The sequence below is a fragment of the Mesocricetus auratus genome, unplaced genomic scaffold (genome assembly GCF_017639785.1).
Source record: "Mesocricetus auratus isolate SY011 unplaced genomic scaffold, BCM_Maur_2.0 Super-Scaffold_100018, whole genome shotgun sequence".
Lineage (NCBI taxonomy): Eukaryota > Metazoa > Chordata > Mammalia > Rodentia > Cricetidae > Mesocricetus > Mesocricetus auratus.
Window position 1 is genome coordinate 290,150 of NW_024429199.1, and position 17,999 is coordinate 308,148.

A 17,999-nucleotide genomic window follows, 5' to 3' on the forward strand; every position below is an offset into this window, starting at 1 on the left:
AGTCAGACAACATCTAAGAGAAATGTTACATTTACTCCTCTGAAGTGTCATCATTGAATCTCTGTCTTTGATCAGACACTTGTCACCTCACATTCATTAGGCATTATAGTTTGACATTGTATATTGTTGATAAATGAAAGTAGGAACCTGAATTACAGTAATAAATTTATTAGCTTAGTAAGAAAAACTTACAAGTGTAAAGGATGTGAGAAATACTGAGGCAGAGCCCTGGACTGTTTTGTCTTAGGAATTCAACCTGGTGGTTATTTCCATTAACAATTTTCCCTCCTGTAGGGGACCCATAAAACCTTCCATGTGCCAGGCTCACTCGTACTCTTAAATTCAACTGAATTCATGAAAGAAAAAATATCTAAAAGAATACTGCATTACAGGTGGCCCTCCACATCTGTTGAGTTCACATTTTTTAGAGGTACCACCAACCGTACATCATAGATCAAAACTAATGGGTTAAAAAGATGATAGTTCTAAGCCGGGCGGTGGTGGTGCACACCTTTAATCCCAGCATTCTGGAGGCAGAGGCAGGCAGATCTCTGTGAGTTCGAGGCCAGGCTGGACTGACAGCCTCCAAAACAATACAGAGAAACCCTGTCTCGTAAAACCAAAAACAATAAAAATAAAAAGATGATAGTTCTAGAAAGTTCCAAAAGTTCTGGAAAGTTTGGCCTTGCTCTGAGTATTAGGATGAATCCATTCAAAAAGGTAATGTGTAGTTAATAGAGATTCTAGGAAGCCCAAAAGTTTAAAGTATACGAAAAATATATAAACCTGTCATTTATAATCAGGATCTGTTCCCCTGGAATATGTAGATAATAAGATGAGACTATCCTAGTTGAAAGAGCTAATGTTAAAAGCAAGAAAGAAAAATGTCTCAATTTTTTCCTTAAGTGTCTAATTTAGGGTTTGGTTGGTTTTGGATCTTGTTGATTTGTGTTTGGGGGACAGTATTGTTTGCTTTGATTAGCTTATTTTTTGACAGGGTCTCACTGTGTAGTCATATCTGGCCTCAAACTCATAGAGATCCACACATTTGTTTTTGAGACAGTCTTGTTAATATATAGCCCATGTTGCCCTTGAACTTACTATGTGACCCAGGCTGGACTCAAACTCCCAAATGCTGGAGTTATAGGCTTGTGCCACCACATCCAGCTAGGTATGTGTAGTTTGAAGTGAAGAACTTTTGGAGACTATTTACTCTTATGCTTATATTTCACCCTCAGCTGCACTAATTATTTGAATCTAGAAACAGAAAAGTAGGGTAAAACAAAAAAGTAAGCATAATAGACCCCACTAGTGTAATTGCATAACTGATACCCAATTTGTATTTCTCCTCTGTTTTAACCATAAATCTAGGATATCTCATTGTGCCAAATTGTTGGAGAATTTGACTTGACTTGATTTTTAAGATGGGGAGGCAAAAGTTAGAATCAACAACAGAAGCATACAAATGTGAAAAAAAATGTGATGTGCTTACAAATCTTGGCAGCCTGACACCACATAGAGCCAAAGGACTGTGAAAATGAGTGTTCCATGCCACCCTCGCCAGCTTGTACAGAAGAGGAACTTCTAAAAGTGACAGTGATTTGTTAGAAAGTAGCCTGTACATTTTTTTCGTGTGTGTGTGTGTGTGTGTGTGTGTGTGTGTGTGTGTGTGTGTGTGTGTAAGTTAGTTCTTTCCTTCCACCTTTGGGTATGTTCTGGGCTTTCTCAACAAGGGCCTTTACTCACATGAGCCATCTTGCCGGTCCTTGGCCTGATGCTTCTAATGTAAATACATACCTTCAGAATTAGAACAACTTGGCTTTCCATTTGTTGTTTAAGATGGGGACACCAGAGTTGCTCTCTTACTCCTTGTTGCTGTGTGTAATAAACTACTCAACAACTTGAAAGGCTAATTTCAGCTCACAGGTTGAGGGTACAGTCGGTGGAGAAATCAGGGTGACACAACTTGATGCACGTGTCACACTGGGTCCACAATCAGGAAGAGAGCGCAGTGAACCCCTGTGCTCAACTTTCTCTTAATGCAGTCCAGGATCCAACTGTGGGGAAAGGCACTGCCCTCCTTCAGGGTGCCGGTCTTCACACTCAGACAACCTTATCTGCGTAGTCCTTCACAGGCCTGGCCAGAGGCTCACAGCTAAGTACTAAAATGTGTGAAAACTAGGTATATACGTCCCTCAGTGGTAATGCCTGGCATGTACAGAACCCTGGGTTCATAGCAACACACCCACAATGAGATTGATTTGGCAAATTCAGTACTTACCATCTCAATCCATCCCATGGGCTATTATGCTTCTCTGTGGTAAGTATTTAGAAAACCTGGAGAATTGTGGTGTGCCCATTGCCAAACCACCTTAAGCAGTGATTTGCCACATTGGTGTATACAGTAAAAGCAAATGATAGCCTTCAAATCAAACCAAGTGGCCATCCTGATCCACAACCTGAATAACCAACCCAGATGAAATCAGAGAAAAAGGAAGGACTCATCGTGTTTCAAAGTAGTCTATACCTACTTTTTACTTTAGAATTTTACTACACAGAAGAAAGTTCTGAAAGAAAAAAAAACTGACAGATATCTCAAAACACCATAATAAGCCCATAATTAAAACATTTAAGTACATTTAAGATAAAGTTATAGATACTTCACAAGTTTAGTCTTTAATTCAAAAGTTGCTTATAAAGGAGGACTTCAAGATTAGGTGTAAAAGAGTATCCCATAAATCTCTTTAAGTTTATAGCCTTCTAGGTAAAGGTAAATTTGTGTTCCCACTTCATTCCCTACTCTAAAATAACTTCCAGTACAGCAAAGATTAAATTACAGTCACATGTCACAGATATGATCTTAAAAGTGCATTGCTAGGCAGTTTCCTATCCTGCAAATCTGGTCACTCAGACAGCTATAACATCATGACACAAGACTACTTTATGGGACCCCACTGAACATCCAGTCCTTTCTGGTCCTAAATGTCATTATGGAGTGAGTGCATGGCTGGATGTTACAGTGTTGTGTACATTAGCAGAAAACTGAAGACAATCTAAATGCCATCGATGCTTAAATACATTCATGTAATAGGATTTGGTCACTGGAAAAGACAGTGTGTGGACTTGTTATCTCCCACTATGGATTGAAGAGAGTAGATGGAGGAAGAGGTACCATGTACATAGAACCCAGGTTTGTGGATTCATAAATATCTGAGGAAATACTAGCTCGAGGAGAAACCTGTTTTTCTCCTGTGAGATGTAGAAAGCACTGGAACAAAAGGAAAAATGCTGTGAAGAACAGGGTGTCTTGTAGAATTGTCAACACAAAGACTTCTGGAGCCAGATGTGTATGAGTTGATCCCCACATACCAAACTAGCAAGCAAACCACAGTGGCATAATCTACCTAGAGTACCCTCTGATCCCACAGGCCCAGGCGTCAGTCCCAGCTGCCTCCCTGGTGCCCTACACAAGCTTCAGTTGAAACCAGATGTGTAAGACTTTATCCCCCACATACTAAGCAAGTAAGTGAACTCTAGCTGTAGTGACATGATCTAACCAGAGTATCCCGTGAGCCCTTAAGTTGAGGGCTTGGTCCCCAGAGCCACCCTGGTGCCCTACACAAGTTCCAGCGCTTTTTCCCTGTGCTTATAACCTTAAGCCGGAGTTCCCACAACCTTCAATTTAAGTTCAGACGAACTGCTGGGTGTCTCTCCAAATCAGTGAAGCACTAAGCATGCTTGCTAGTTGCCTATGAAGGATTTTACAAAAGAAAGAGTTGGAGTGGTACACACAGTGAGGCGCAGGGAAAGGCTCAGGGCTTCCGGCTCCTACCTCCGGGACTCTCCATGAGCTCAGTTGTTAGAGCTCCCAAACCCTCTTCCTAAAGATTCTTCTGAAGGCTGCACAATGCAGACATGGAAGCTAGAGCCTAAGTGCTTCCTTTGCCTTGCCTCTCTTCACCTCCTTCCTCCCATTTATGGAGGACTCCTGTGGTGTCTCCTACGGTTTATCATGGGACAAAGAAATTCAGAGCTAGGTCAAGACAGAAATCTGAGGAAGAGCCGGTCTACAAAGCAAACTTCAGGACAGTCAGAACTGTTACACAGAGAAACTCTGTCTCAAAAAAACAAATAATAATAATAATAATAATAATAATAATAGGGCTGGAGAGATGGCTCAAAAGTTAAGAGCACTGACTGATCTTCCAGAGGAGCTGGGTTCAATTCCCAGCACCCACATGGCAGCTCACAACTGTCTCTAACTCCAAGATCTGACACCCTCACACAGACATATAGGCAGGCAAAATACCAATGCAAATGAAATAAAAGTGAATAAATTATTTTTAAAAATAGTAATAGTAATAATAATAATCAAAGGTGCTGGAGAAATGGTTCCATGATTTGTTGCTTTTGCAGAGGACCCAGGTTCAATTCCTAGCACCGGCATGATGTACACAACCATCTGTAGTTCCAATTCCAAAGGATCCAACATCCTCTTCTGACCTCTGCTGACTTCAGACACACGTGGGATATAGGTACATGCAGACAAAACACTTGTACATATAAAGTAAATACATAATAACAAGTTCAAAGCTTAAAATGTTAAAAATTGCTTCTTCACCACCTTAATTTCACTTCTGCCCGCAAGTTTATTGTAATTTTTTATGGGACCTGCCAAAATCTATGGGCACTGGTTTCAGGTTTCATTATAATAAACTTAAGAGTTAGAATTTAGCAATTTACATAATAAGTGTTCCCAAAACAATGGAAACCTGGCATGAATGCACTTAGCGCTTGCTAAGACATAATTTCATATTACTTTAGCAAATCAAGCTGGTACTGAGGCACTTTGGGGGTAGAGGCAGGAAGTTAAGGAGTTAAAGTCACCTAGGCTACACAGCGATTTGGGAATCATCTTGGGCTATGTGAGACCCTGTCTCACAAAACAAGCAAACAGAAAAATAGAAAAAGATGGAAGAAAAAAAAAAACACCTACTAAAAGTGGGTGGAAAGCTGAGATGCTAATGAGCTGTGAGCCTTCTGGATAGAGGAGTGTGAGTACCTCACTGAGAGGAGCAGGAGACTTCCGGTGCACAGCTGTCTCTTTGTAAGCATGCGGTCTGTATCTGTGGTTTAGCCCACCACAGCTCCATGTTTCCAGAAGAACAGATTTTTTTTCTTCTCTTTTCTTTTTGTTTTTTTGAGACAGGGTTTTTCTCTGTAGCTTTGGAGACTGTCCTGGAACTTGCTCTGTAGATCAGGCTGGCCTCGAACCCACAGAGATCTGCCTGCTTCTGCCTCCTGAGTCCTGGGATTAAAGGTGTGCCCCACCACCACCCAACCAACTTTTCTTGTCTATCTGTTTGTGCAAAGTTTGCTTTGAATTAGGTACAAGAAGTAATCTAGAGGTGATTTACAGTTTACAGGATGATACACATACTAAGCCATTTCATATAGGGACTTGAGCATGATTTTTTTTGGTCTCTGCAAAGGTGAGAAGCTATAACCCCCAGGGACTCTGAGGGACAATTCAGTTCACCATCAACAACCAACACTGTGAGCCTGCTCCCCCTTTTTTTCTTGGGAGCAATACCTGTCTCATTTTGAAGTATCCAACTTTAAACTCCAGCAGAAATCCTATCAACTCTGCCAGTAGGAAGGGAATGTCTGCTTCAACATGTACTGTGACCTTTTAGACAATTTAGAGCTTTTAAAAGACAGGGTATGTTTTTCTGGGTATTAATATGATGTTCTTAAAACCTGAAAAATTTATTCCCAGTCAAGCTTATTATCTGCCAAAGACGACCCTGGAAAACCCTTGTGTGGAAAGGTATACCTGCCAAGTAATTAGATTTAACCTTTAAATAATCCTCCTTTTCATTTCTTTCTTATTTCTCCTATTCTTTGGGAATTGTGTATAACGGGTTTTGATTACTTCCACCCCCTCTCCCACAGCTCTCTCAAGGTCTACCCCCACTTCCTTTCCCACCCAACTTTGAGTCACCCCCCCCATCTAGGCCAATTTGTGCTGCCCAAATATTCTTGGATGTGTGGCCTGCCGCACAGAAGTGTGGGTGATTTATCGGGGCTACACGCTTTTTGCTGTTGTTGTATTTTGAGACAAGTTCTGTCTCCATAGCTCTCGCTGCCCTAGAACCCACTCTGTAGATTTACCTGCTTCTGCCTCCTGAGGGGCTACACTCTTAAAGAAAAGTGACCCTTCCCCTTTCAGCAGCTAACAGTTAACCAGTATCCTCTGCTAGGGGTGGAGCTTAGTGTCCAACTCCCCTCTTCATGCTGGATCTGATCTGGCTTGAGCTTGCACAGGTCTTATGTATGCTGTCAGTAACCACTGTTAGCACACACGTGCAGCTGCCCTGCTGCGTCCAGTGACACTGCTTCCGTATAGCCATCCACCACTCTGCGTCCAGTGACACTGCTTCCGTATAGCCATCCACCACTCTGCGTCCAGTGACACTGCTTCCGTATAGCCATCCACCACTCTGGCTCTTGGCCATCTTTCCATCCCCTCTTCCACAATGACCCAGAGCATTTGGAGAAAGGGACGGGACACGGACGCTGTTTTTAGGGCTGAACTTTCTACAGTCTCTTGTTTTCTACACCATTGGCCATTTGTGGTACTCATGTACTCATCTATAGCAAATGTAAGTTCCTCTGGTGAGGTAACTTAATCTGGGGGTATGGTGATGAGTCATTAGAACTGGGTTTAATAATATGCCAAAAAGATCCACAGCCAGGCACTAGGCCGAACTCCAGGAATCCAGTTAAAGAGATGGAGGAGGGATTTTATGAGTAAGGGTTAAGATCATGACAGGGAAACCCACAGAGACAGCTGACTAGAGTTCCTGGGAGCTCACGGACTCTGAACAGAAAACTAGGGAGTCTGCATAGGACCAACCTAGGCCTCTGCATGTGGGTGACTGATGTGCAGCTTGGTCTGTTTCTGGAGCCCCTAGCAGGATCTGGTTCTGGTGCATGATCTGGCTTTTTGGAACCTATTCCCTATGTTGGGATGCCTTGCTCAACCTTGATGCAGTGGGGAGGAGCTTGGTCCAGCCTCAACTTGATATGCCAGGTTTTGTTGATTTCCTTTCTGAGGAGTAGAGGAGGGTGCAAAAAGGAGGTGGAGTGAGGGAATGGGAGAGAGGGGAGGAGAGAGGGGAAACCATGGTTGGTATGTAACACAAATTTTAAAAATTAAAATAAAACTAAATAATAATATGCCAATTTAGCAGAATAGTATTAGTAAGTTCTCTCTATGGCCTATGACCTGTCTAACCACGAGTTCTCAGCTTGATTATGGTGTCAGATATGAGCTTCATCTTGTAGAACAGGCCTAAAATCTAATCAGAAAGTGGTAGGTTACTCCTATGACTTTTATGCCACTATTTCAGTAGTGGGCATGTCTTGTCTAGCCAGTCATTATTGTAACCCACAGGGTTTACTTTACATAGGGGTATGATTGACACTTACTTTTCTTCTCTAGCAGCTTGTATAACACCTTCCAGCACGATGAATGGATAGCCAACAGGAATGAAATTTGTAGCTGTGTACCACCTTGATTTCAACATGTTCTATGATGCAAGCACATGGAGTCTTACCACCGAGTTCTGGAGAATGACAAGAGCATTGGCGATAACCTATGATGTTTGAAGGTCTTTGGCACCTCACTGACCAGCAACTTCAAAAGAAGTAACACTTTCCTAGCACTGACCTTTTTATTTGTTAGCCTCTGATGTCTAGGGGGTGCACTGTTGTCCTGCTATCTGATAACTCCATTTTAACTTTTTTAATGTATGTGTATAGCTGTATTTTAGAAAGTGATGACTGTAGTAGGTTTCCATAGAATTTTTGACTGGTATTTAGTGTTATTTACCCCTTACAGGTTCCCTCTTTTATTCTTCCCTCCTCTCTCCCACCCCAACTTATCCCTTCCTGTTCTACAGCTTCCTTTTAAACCTTTGTATTAGTGGGCTCTATTTCATTTACATTGAAAGCCCCTCTCTATGCTTCTTAGTAATTTCCTGAACTGTGTGGTATTCCAAATGAAACAAGTATACCTAAAGAGTCAAAACTAACATCTACAAATGAGAGAAAACATGTAAAATTTGTCTCTTTGGGCCTGGATTACCTTAGTTGGCATGACTGTTTACAGCTCCATTCATTTCCCTGCAAATTTCAAAATTTAATTAGAATTATTTTGAGATTTATTATGTGTATATGTGATTTTCCTATGTGTACCATGTACATACACTGCCCATGGAGGCCAGAAGAGGGCATTAGATTCTCAGGAAACTGGAATTATAGTTGTGAGCTGCCATGTGGGTGCTGAAAAGTTAACCTGGGTCTTCTGGAAAAGTAGGCAATGCTCTTAAGCCCTGAGCCATCTCTCCAGCCCAGTTTTATTTTTCTTGTTAGCTGAGTAATAGTCTACCATGTAAATGTACCACATTTCCATCATCCATTCATCAGTTGATGGACATCTAGGCTCTTTTCATTTCCTGACTATTATGAATAGGGCAACAATGGACATGCATGAGTAAGTATGTCTGTAGTAAGATATAAATTGTTTTTTAGTATATGCCCCAGAGTAGTATAACTGGATCATGATATAGGCCTCTGTTTAACTTTTTGAGGGAGAATAAGTGTTCCACTTTCCTCATCTCCATACCAAGATTTGTCATCATTAGATTTCTATTTTTGTTTGTTTGTTTTTTCATCTTAGCTATTTTGCTTGGGGTAAGATGAAATCTCAAAGTAGTTTTAATTTGCATTTCCTTGATGGCTATGGATAATGAACTCAGTCAATTATATTCCATCTTTTGAGAAATAAGTTTTGTTCCATGCTTCCTTTTAATTGCCTTGTTGCCTTCTTGGTACTTAATTTTTTTGAACTCTTTATACATTTTAGATACTAACCCTCTGTCCAATATATGGCTAGTAAAGATTTTTTTCTATTCTGTGGACTTCCTCTTTATTGGTATAAGAGTGTCCTTTGCTATATAGAAACTTTTTATTTTCATGAGGTACCATTTATTTGTTGATCTTAATGCCCACACTATTGGGTTTCTGTTCAGAAAGCCCTTTCCTGTGCCAATGAATTTAAGTATATTCTCTACTTTTTCTCTATCACGGTCAGAGTATCCAGTGTTATGTTGAGGTCCTTATCTATTTGAGTTAAGTTTTATGCAGGATGACAGATGAGGATTGAGTTTCATTTTTGTACACATATAACCAGTGTGATCAGCACATTTGTTGAAAATTCTTTCTTTTCTCCAATGTGTATTGTTGGCTTCCAAAGAAACTAACCAATGACTTTTAAATTTAGCCTCATGTAAGTTCTTAGGGCAAGGGCAGAAGGTAGTCACATTCTTAGTCAAAATATCAGAAGAGTCTCTAGTTCTGTTGCTAATATTACTCCTTTCTGAAACCCTTGAGCTGGGCCTGCACAATCTACATAGTTCTCAGAACTATTGTCTTATCTAAGACTCTTATTAAGATGGTCCATAAGCTATGCTTTCAACGGTCAACCACTTTTCCAGTCCAACATCCCCAAGTTTTCTGCATTCCTTCAGAAAACAATATGCTCAAGCCTGTCACGGCAATATCCTAATCCCTGGTGCCAACTTTTTTCTTAGTTGCTTTTCTATTTCTGTGATGAAACACCACAGAAAAGGTGAGTTATAGAGGGAAGGGTTTATTTGGGGATCACAGTTCCAAAGAGATGAGCCCTTCTCCATCACAATGATGAGTGTGGCAGCAGGAAGACATGGCACTGGAGCAGTAGCTAGAAAGTCACATTTCAGTTTCCAAACAGGAAACATTAAAAATCATGCAAGTCTTGTGAAACCCTAAAGCCTGTTTCTAGTGGCATACTTCCTAATCCTCACCAAACAGCCACTAACTGAGGACTAAGTATTCAAATGCCTGAGACTTACGGGGGACATTTCATTCAAGCCACCATAACATAAAGGAAGGCTACTGATCTTTGTGTGTTGATTTCTGTCCTGCTGCTTTTTAAAATATGTTTATCAGCTGTAGGAAGTTTCTGGTGGAGTCTTTAAGTCTTTTGTAGAACACATCACCTTCAAATAATGATACTTTAATTTCTTCTTCTCTGCTTGTACCTCCTGTATCATCTTTTCTTGTCTTGTTGCTCTAGATAAGACTTCAAGTACTACATTCAACAGGAGGAGGAAGGGTGACCATCCGTGGATTGTTCTTGCTTTCAGTGGAAATTGTTTGAGTTGATTTCTTTTTTTCTATTTAAGATGATGTTGGATGTTGGTATCCTGTATTTTGCCTTTATATGTTCAGATATATCCCCTGTATCCCCATTTTCTTCAGGACTTTTATCATGAATGGATGCTAGATTTTGTCAAAGGCTTTTCCACATCTAATGAGATCATAGGATGATCTGACTTTTAGTTCACTTATGTGGTGAGTTATGTTTATTGATTTATGTATATTGAACCATCCCTACCTCTTTGAGATCAAGCCAACTTGATGATGTTGACTAATTTTTTTGGTGTTTCTTTATCTCAGTTTGTGAATATTTTATTTAGAACTTTTGAGTCTATCTTCGTCAGAGATAATATTCTATAATTTTCCTCTTCGGTCTATCTTTGCCTTTTTTTTTTAAACTGACTTGTCTCTCTTTTTTTAAAGATTTATTTATTATGTATATAGTGTTCTGTCTACATGTATCCCTGCAGGCCAGAAGAGGGCACCAGATCTCATTACAGATGGTTGTGAGCCACCATGTGGTTGCTGGGAATTGAACTCAGGACCTCTGAAGAACATTCAGTGCTCTTAGCCACTGAGCCATCTCTCCAGCCTTTTAGCTGGTTTTTATATCAGGATAATGCAGAATGCTGGCTTCATAAAAGTAATTTGGAAATGTTCGTTCTTTTTCTTTCTTTCTTTCTTTTTATATTTTTCAAGTCAGGGTTTCTCCATGTAGCTTAATAGACCAGACTGGCCTGGAACTCATATAGATCCTCCTGCCTCTGCCTCCGGAGTGCTGGGATTAAAGGCATGCACTACCACCACCACCACCCAGATCATTCTTTTCATTTTGTACAAATTTGAGAAGTTTTGGTCTTCATTCTACTTTGAAGGTCTGGCAGAATTCTGTGCTGGACTTTCCTTAGTTTGGAGATTTATAATTACTGCTACTATATCATTGGATTTATATACATACATATGTATATATGCATGTATAGGTCTTATTTATATATAGGTTTATACACACACACATACATACATATATTTCATTCATTTCTTTTAGATTTTCTAGTTGAAAGACATACAGATTCTACATATGATTCTCTGAATTTCCTCAGTATCAGTTATAATGTTCCTCCTTTTAAATATAATATTATTAATATGGATTCTTCTTAATTTGGCTAAAGGTTTGTCAATAGTATTGATCTTTCCAAAGAACCAATTCTTGATTTCATTAAGTTTTTTGTTTCTTTTTTCCAAGACAGGGTTTCTTTGTGGCTTTGGTGGCTGTCCTGGAACTAGCTCTAGTAGACCAGGCTGGTCTTGAACTCAGAGATTTGCCTGCCTCTGCCTCTGGAATGCTGAGATTAAAGGCATGTGCCACCACCACCCGGCTGATTTCATTGAGTTTTTGTATTATTTTTGCTTGTTTGTTTCTATTTCATTAATTTCTGCTCTGATTTTGACTATCTCTTCCCACGTACCATTTCTGGTGTTGACTGTTCTTGTTTGCCTAAGGTCTTTAGGCATCTCATTATCAGTTTAAGCTCTCTCAAGTTTTGGAGAGTTTTTGTAGGCACCTAATGCTATATAGTCCTGTTAGGACTAGCATCATTGTATCCCACAGGTTTTGGTAAGCTTTTTTTTTTCCATTTTCATTCAATACCAGGAACATTTAAGTTTCCTTCTTGATGACTTCCTTCACCCATTGGCTCAGTCCTCTGTTGTTTAGCTTCTATGAATTTGTGTCCTTTGACTTTTCTTTTGTTATTGATATCTAGCCTTAACCCATGATGGTCACACAGAATGAAGAATGTGATTTCAGTTTTTTTTTGAGACTTGCTTTGTGTCCTAATATACAGCTTACTTTAGAGAAAGTCCCATGGGAATTGGAGAAGAATGTGCATTCTTTAGTGTTTGGATGGAATGCTCCGTAGATGTCTGCTAAGTCTGTTTGATTTATAATGCCATCTAACTCCAGAGTTTCTTTGTTTAGGTTCTGTCTATTAGTAAGAGTTGGGTATTAAAGTCATACACTGTCACTGTTGGTTTTGATCTATGGCTATAAACCTAATAGTTTTTATTTTATGAAATTGGGTGCTCCTGCTTTTGGTACATTAATGTTTAAGATTGTGATATTCTTTTGTTGGATTTTTCTTTAGTGAGCATAAAATGTACCTCCTTATCTCTTCTGATTGTGTTTGGTTTGAAGTCTATTTTATCAGATATTAGAATAGCTACTCACACTTGTTTCTTATTTCTTTTTGCTTGAAATACTTTTTCCCATCCATTTATCCTACGGCAATGGGAGTAAGATGTGTTTCTTGGAGGCAGCAAAAAAATGTCATCTCAGCATTTGGGAAGTAAAGGCAAGGATCATAAATTCAAACCTCCTCAGCTACACAGTGAGTTTGAATGTGTGGACTACATGAACACCGCTCCCCCCACCCCCACAACAACCATACAGAAGAAAGAAAAGAAAACAGACTGTGAATGTGAAAAGCTTTGTACCTTCTCCCATCTAGACATGGGTGGACCTTGTCTGTGGCGTGTGCCTTCCCGCCCAGTCTGAAATGCGCCCTCTCGGACTAGTAGCCATGTATCTCTCTGCCATGCTCGTACAACTACCACTAGGCTATCCCACCCATCACGCCCAGTCAGAGACAGGTCCAGCCCTATCCATTGTCTTCCTTCTTGGGGGCCAGAGTTGTGTGGTTCATCATGGTGCTGATGTGCAATGTCTTCTAATCCAGGCTCTAGAGACCTTCAAAACTCCACTTTGCCCTCTTCAATTGCAAAGGGCTCTTCCCTCCCTGCTGCAAAGGCAGCTGAACAGGAAACCTCTGATATTTCTGGTGGGGCTCACCTAGCCCCAGTATTTCCCTGAATTCCCAAGAGCTTCACTTGCCTTCCCCATTTAGCTGCTTGTTCTATTTAAGTCCTTTTTTATGTGACACCCCTGTGACTTCAGCTGCTCAGGAAACTCACTGGGTTTTCTGACCTTGGGGCCACATTTGGGTGACTGGTAGAGACAGGTTGCCCTCCGAAGGGTTTCTTCCTGCTTTAGGATGTCATGGTTTCTGTCAGTAACATCCCCACCTCTACAGACGATGCTCACTACTTTGAGAAACCACACAACCCCTCTTAGCTTTATTCAATGTCTGTGGCATTTACGAGCCCTCCCAACACTACAGTGAGTTCTTCTGCCCAAAAGAGTAAGGTTTTTGTTGCCTTGTCTCCCTTACCTACCTCCCAATATGGCAGAAGGTAAAACAGTCTCAGGCTGCCTCCCCAGTTTTCCTCTTTCCTTTGAAGTCAGTTATTCTGGGTCCAGCACAGCCTGGGATGGCTTACAAAGCCTCTGGCTTGCCTTCCTAGCTCCTTCCCACCCATTTACTCAGGTTCTGGCACTGTGAGACCACCAACCCTGGTTGGATTCTGTGGCTCCCTTCCCTGGCCAGACTCTGGGTAGAACCTGGACAATACTGTTGGTTCCGTCTCTCCCTCTTTCCCTGGATCTCTGGAACTGGTTGCTTTCTGTTAAGACAGCAGACAGAGCAGGTTAGGCTTTGACCTGGCCCTGAGGAAATGGGTCAGGAGTGTGGTGGCCAAAAGGAGCAATATTAGCGATAAACACAGCGGGCGAAAAGTAGCAAAGCAACAGCAGCAGGGCAATCAGTGAGGCTTGGGCACAAGCCCATACCCCAGCTGCCCGGGAGACTAAGACAGAAAGGTCTCAAGTTCAAGTCCTTCCTGGTGAGCTCAAGGCTACCCTAAGCAACATAGTGTGAGTCTGTCCCAAAAAGAAAAAGAAAACAAACAACAAGCATGTCCGGCATGAGGGTACGTGTTAATAACCCAGCACCTGGGAGGCGGAGGAAGGCAGGCATTCTCAGATACATACATGTTGAGGTCAACATGAGCTACATGAGTCCCTGTTTCAAAAAAAGAAAGAAAGGAAGGAAGAAAGAAAGAAAGAAAGAAAGAAAGAAAGAAAGAAGAGGCAAAGAGAGATGGAGACATAGTTAAGTGGTAGAACATTTGCTTATCATGAGTTCCAACCCCAATACAGGAACAAAAGTTAATCTCTCAAACTAGGCAGACTTAACTATGCCAAGATCAGGGTTATGAGTGCTGCGGTGAAACACCATTACTGAAAGCAAGTTGGGAAGGAAAGGGTTTGTACTGCCTATGAGTCCTTGTCACTGTTCATCATTGAATGAAGTCAGGTTGGGGACCTGGAGGCAGGAGCTAATGGAGGCGAGCTGCTCACTGACTTGCTCCTCACGGTTTCCTCAGCCTGCTTTCTTACAGCACCCAGGGCTACCTGCCCAGGGGTGGCCCCACCCACAATAGGCGGGGCCCTCGCATGTCAATGACTGGTTAAGCCCAGCAGGCCTGCCTACAGCCTGATCTTATGGAGGTGCTTTCTCAACTGAGGCTTTTCCTCTTCTCAGATGACTCTAGCTCGTGTCAAGTTAACACAAAAACCAGCCACGCAGTCCTAGGCGACAAAGAGAAGCCTGGAAACAGGAAAGGGGGCATCTAGATGGGGCGCTACAGGACTGAGCTGGAGGAACTAATCCCTCCTGTCTCTTAGTCTGGGATAATGCTCCGTTCCTGAAGAAAGATAAATAAATAAATAAAGTGTCTCTCCTGCTACAAAACAACACTGGCTCCCTCTGATCAACCCTGCCCTCCTAACCTGGCACTGGACCCGCCCTGGGGTCACACCATGACTCAGCTGAGAGAGAAAGGCACCAGACACAAAGGAAACTGTAAGAATGTGCCAGCAGATACTGGCAGTGCCCGGGGAGAAGTGCACAGGACAGGAGCTCTGATCATGACAGATGGAAGGGAGCTGGCAGAGCGCTTCTGTCCACAAGAAGGGGCTTGTTTAGTGGGAACACCGTCAAGGGATGCAGGATTCAGTACTCTAGCGAGACAACATTCCCAGGCAACAGTTGGGAATGCTCTCATGGAATACTAGATGTAGCACTCTAGCGAGACACCCAGCAGACAGTGCAAACGCGCTGATAGGAAGGCTCCAGAAGCCAAGGAAGCAGGGGGCCTCGCAAAGCGAGGAAGAAATGCCAGTGCTGCTTTGGCAAGTGGCAGATTATAAGGTTCAGAGAAGTAGGCAGGCTAGAGTGAGGATCCGGAGCATACAGTGTGGACAGGCTGGGGCGTGTACAGTGTGTGCAAGGCACAGCTCCTGGGAGAGGATCCGGAGCATACAGTGTGGACAGGCTGGGGCGTGTACAGTGTGTGCAAGGCACAGCTCCTGGGAGAGGATCCGGAGCATACAGTGTGGACAGGCTGGGGTGTGTACAGTGTGTGCAAGGCACAGCTCCTGGGAGAGGATCCGGAGCATACAGTGTGGACAGGCTGGGGCGTGTACAGTGTGTGCAAGGCACAGCTCCTGGGACAGGATCCGGAGCGTACAGTGTGTACAGGCTGGAGCGTGTACAGTGTCAAGGCACAGCTCCTGGGAAAGCGTCCGGAATGTACATGCTATGACAAAGCAACAGTGAATACACTGTGACAGGTGCACCAACATCCCTTTGAGTTCGTGACAGTTCCCCTTTATAGGCCAGGGACGAAGAGCTGAGCACACCAATAGAAATAGAGAGCATAGATGATGTCCTCGCTGCTCCCACCCCACACACATATAAATGGGGGGCAGGTTAGTGCTTAATCAGTAAGGGCCAAGTGGATGCTATTATCATAAGGCTGGAGCAGCTACTGAGGAGCCTCACTTGGAGAGAAGTACAGAGATGGTTAGCAAAAAAACGACATGAGTAGCCCCCCAAAAAATAATAAAATAAAAAAGATATGGTTTAATCTATGCACAATAAAAAGAACATCAAGAAGGAAGGGAGAGGGCAAAAATGGGATGACTTGTCACTTTCAAGAACTGAACGAGGCTTGGGTAACTAGAACCCATCAACATAAAGAGGCCGGGGTGAAAAAGCTCACACAATGATTTCCCAGGGTAACTCTATATGCTGAGGACTGCTGGGCACAGAGTTAATGGTGACTTCATCTTTACAAGGTGCTAATAGTGGTTTAGTTCTTGGTCTTCCATTTGCCCCCTTGAACTTGTTAATACTGTTAAAGCAAGGGGTCTTGTATTTACAGTTTGTTCTAGGCACCTGGTTTTACAAATACGTGCGTATTTGTTTGTGGTGGGGATAGGTGGGGACATGGCAATGAATGAAGTCCTGTTTCAGGTGACAATGAGTCTGTTAAATCTGCAGAGCCACCCATAGCATTTCCTGGTTTCTGAAGACTTTCCTTGGTCTGTGGGGTAAAACCTGCCAGACAGAAAATAGCCAAGACTCTGAAACACACACACACACACACACACACACACACACACACACACACACACACACTTGCATGCACAGAGGGGTGGGGAATTAAAATATTGTGTCACAGAGGACTTGTCAAAAATTAGTGCCACACTAAAACCTTCTAAAATGCAGAGGTAAGGGCTGTAGAGATGGATGACTCAGTAGCTAGGAACACTGGCTGCTCTTTCTGAGGACCCGGGCTTGATGCCAAGTACTTACATGGTGGCTCAAAACCATCTCTAACTCAATTCCCAGGGTAGCCACTGACTGCACATGATACACAGATAAAACACCTGTACACATAAAATAAAAATTTTAAAACTTTAAAATGCAGAGACACTGGACCCATTATATCTCCTTTAATTCCCTACAAACAAAAAACAAAATTTGAAGATCAACAATGGACTATTTAGAACTCAACCAAGGGTTGGGGATGTTGCTGAATTACAACCTTTGGGAATCCGGGGTTCAGTTTCTACACCACGTAAAACAATTGTTAAGTGTGCCCCACCCGTCTCCTTCCAGGCTCATGTCTTAAAACCTGGTTTCCAGATGGTAGACTTTGGAGGGGTGATTAAGGGTTTTGGTCAATGACAGAGCCACTATGGATTCAGAACCCGGAGACCTCAGGAGGTGGTGGAAAGTCAGCGTGGGGCTGGGTGGGAAGAAGTAGGTCGCTGGGGGTGTATATATAGCTCTTGCTCAGGATCCTGTGTGTCCGTCTACTCCTTGTTCACTTTAAGATGAGCTGCTTCACTCTGCCATACGACTCTGTCATGACCCCACTGCTATGAGAGCCTCTAAAACTGTGAGCCAAAATCCTTCCTCCTTGTAGACTCTCTCCAGTATTTTTTCACAGCAGAGGAAAAAGTAACTAATGCAATAAAATTCAACCAAGAATAAACATGACGCAGAGCTGCTGTGCTAGTCATAGGTTGTCTTTACTAGACCCTTAAAGTGTAGGAGTCTCACAGGGAGTCAAACATTGCGCAGACGGAAGTGTGGAATGGCTCTGCAGGTATTTCCTACCTGATAGCTATTGAGCCCAAGTCTTTCATCAGGGAGAATGATTGTCTGCTTGGTGTGTTCAGTGCTCCCCTGATCGCCACGGGAGCCAACACTTCAGACGCCTGAAAGGAATGCTACAATGTTTCTAGCTCTCCTGCATACCATCACAGAGACAAAGTCTACTGTGGTCACATGCTTTGTATCTTCCAGGGTTTGTTTTTTGTTTGTTTGTTTGTATTTGTTCTCTATATATAGTTATCAGAGAAAACACCAGTATGAGATTGGTATCTTGTACAGAAGTAGTCTGATATTTCACCAATACCTGTTACCAATGCCAGACCTCCCACACCAAACTCGGCATTGTTGTTAAAATGTTTAGGTTTATCC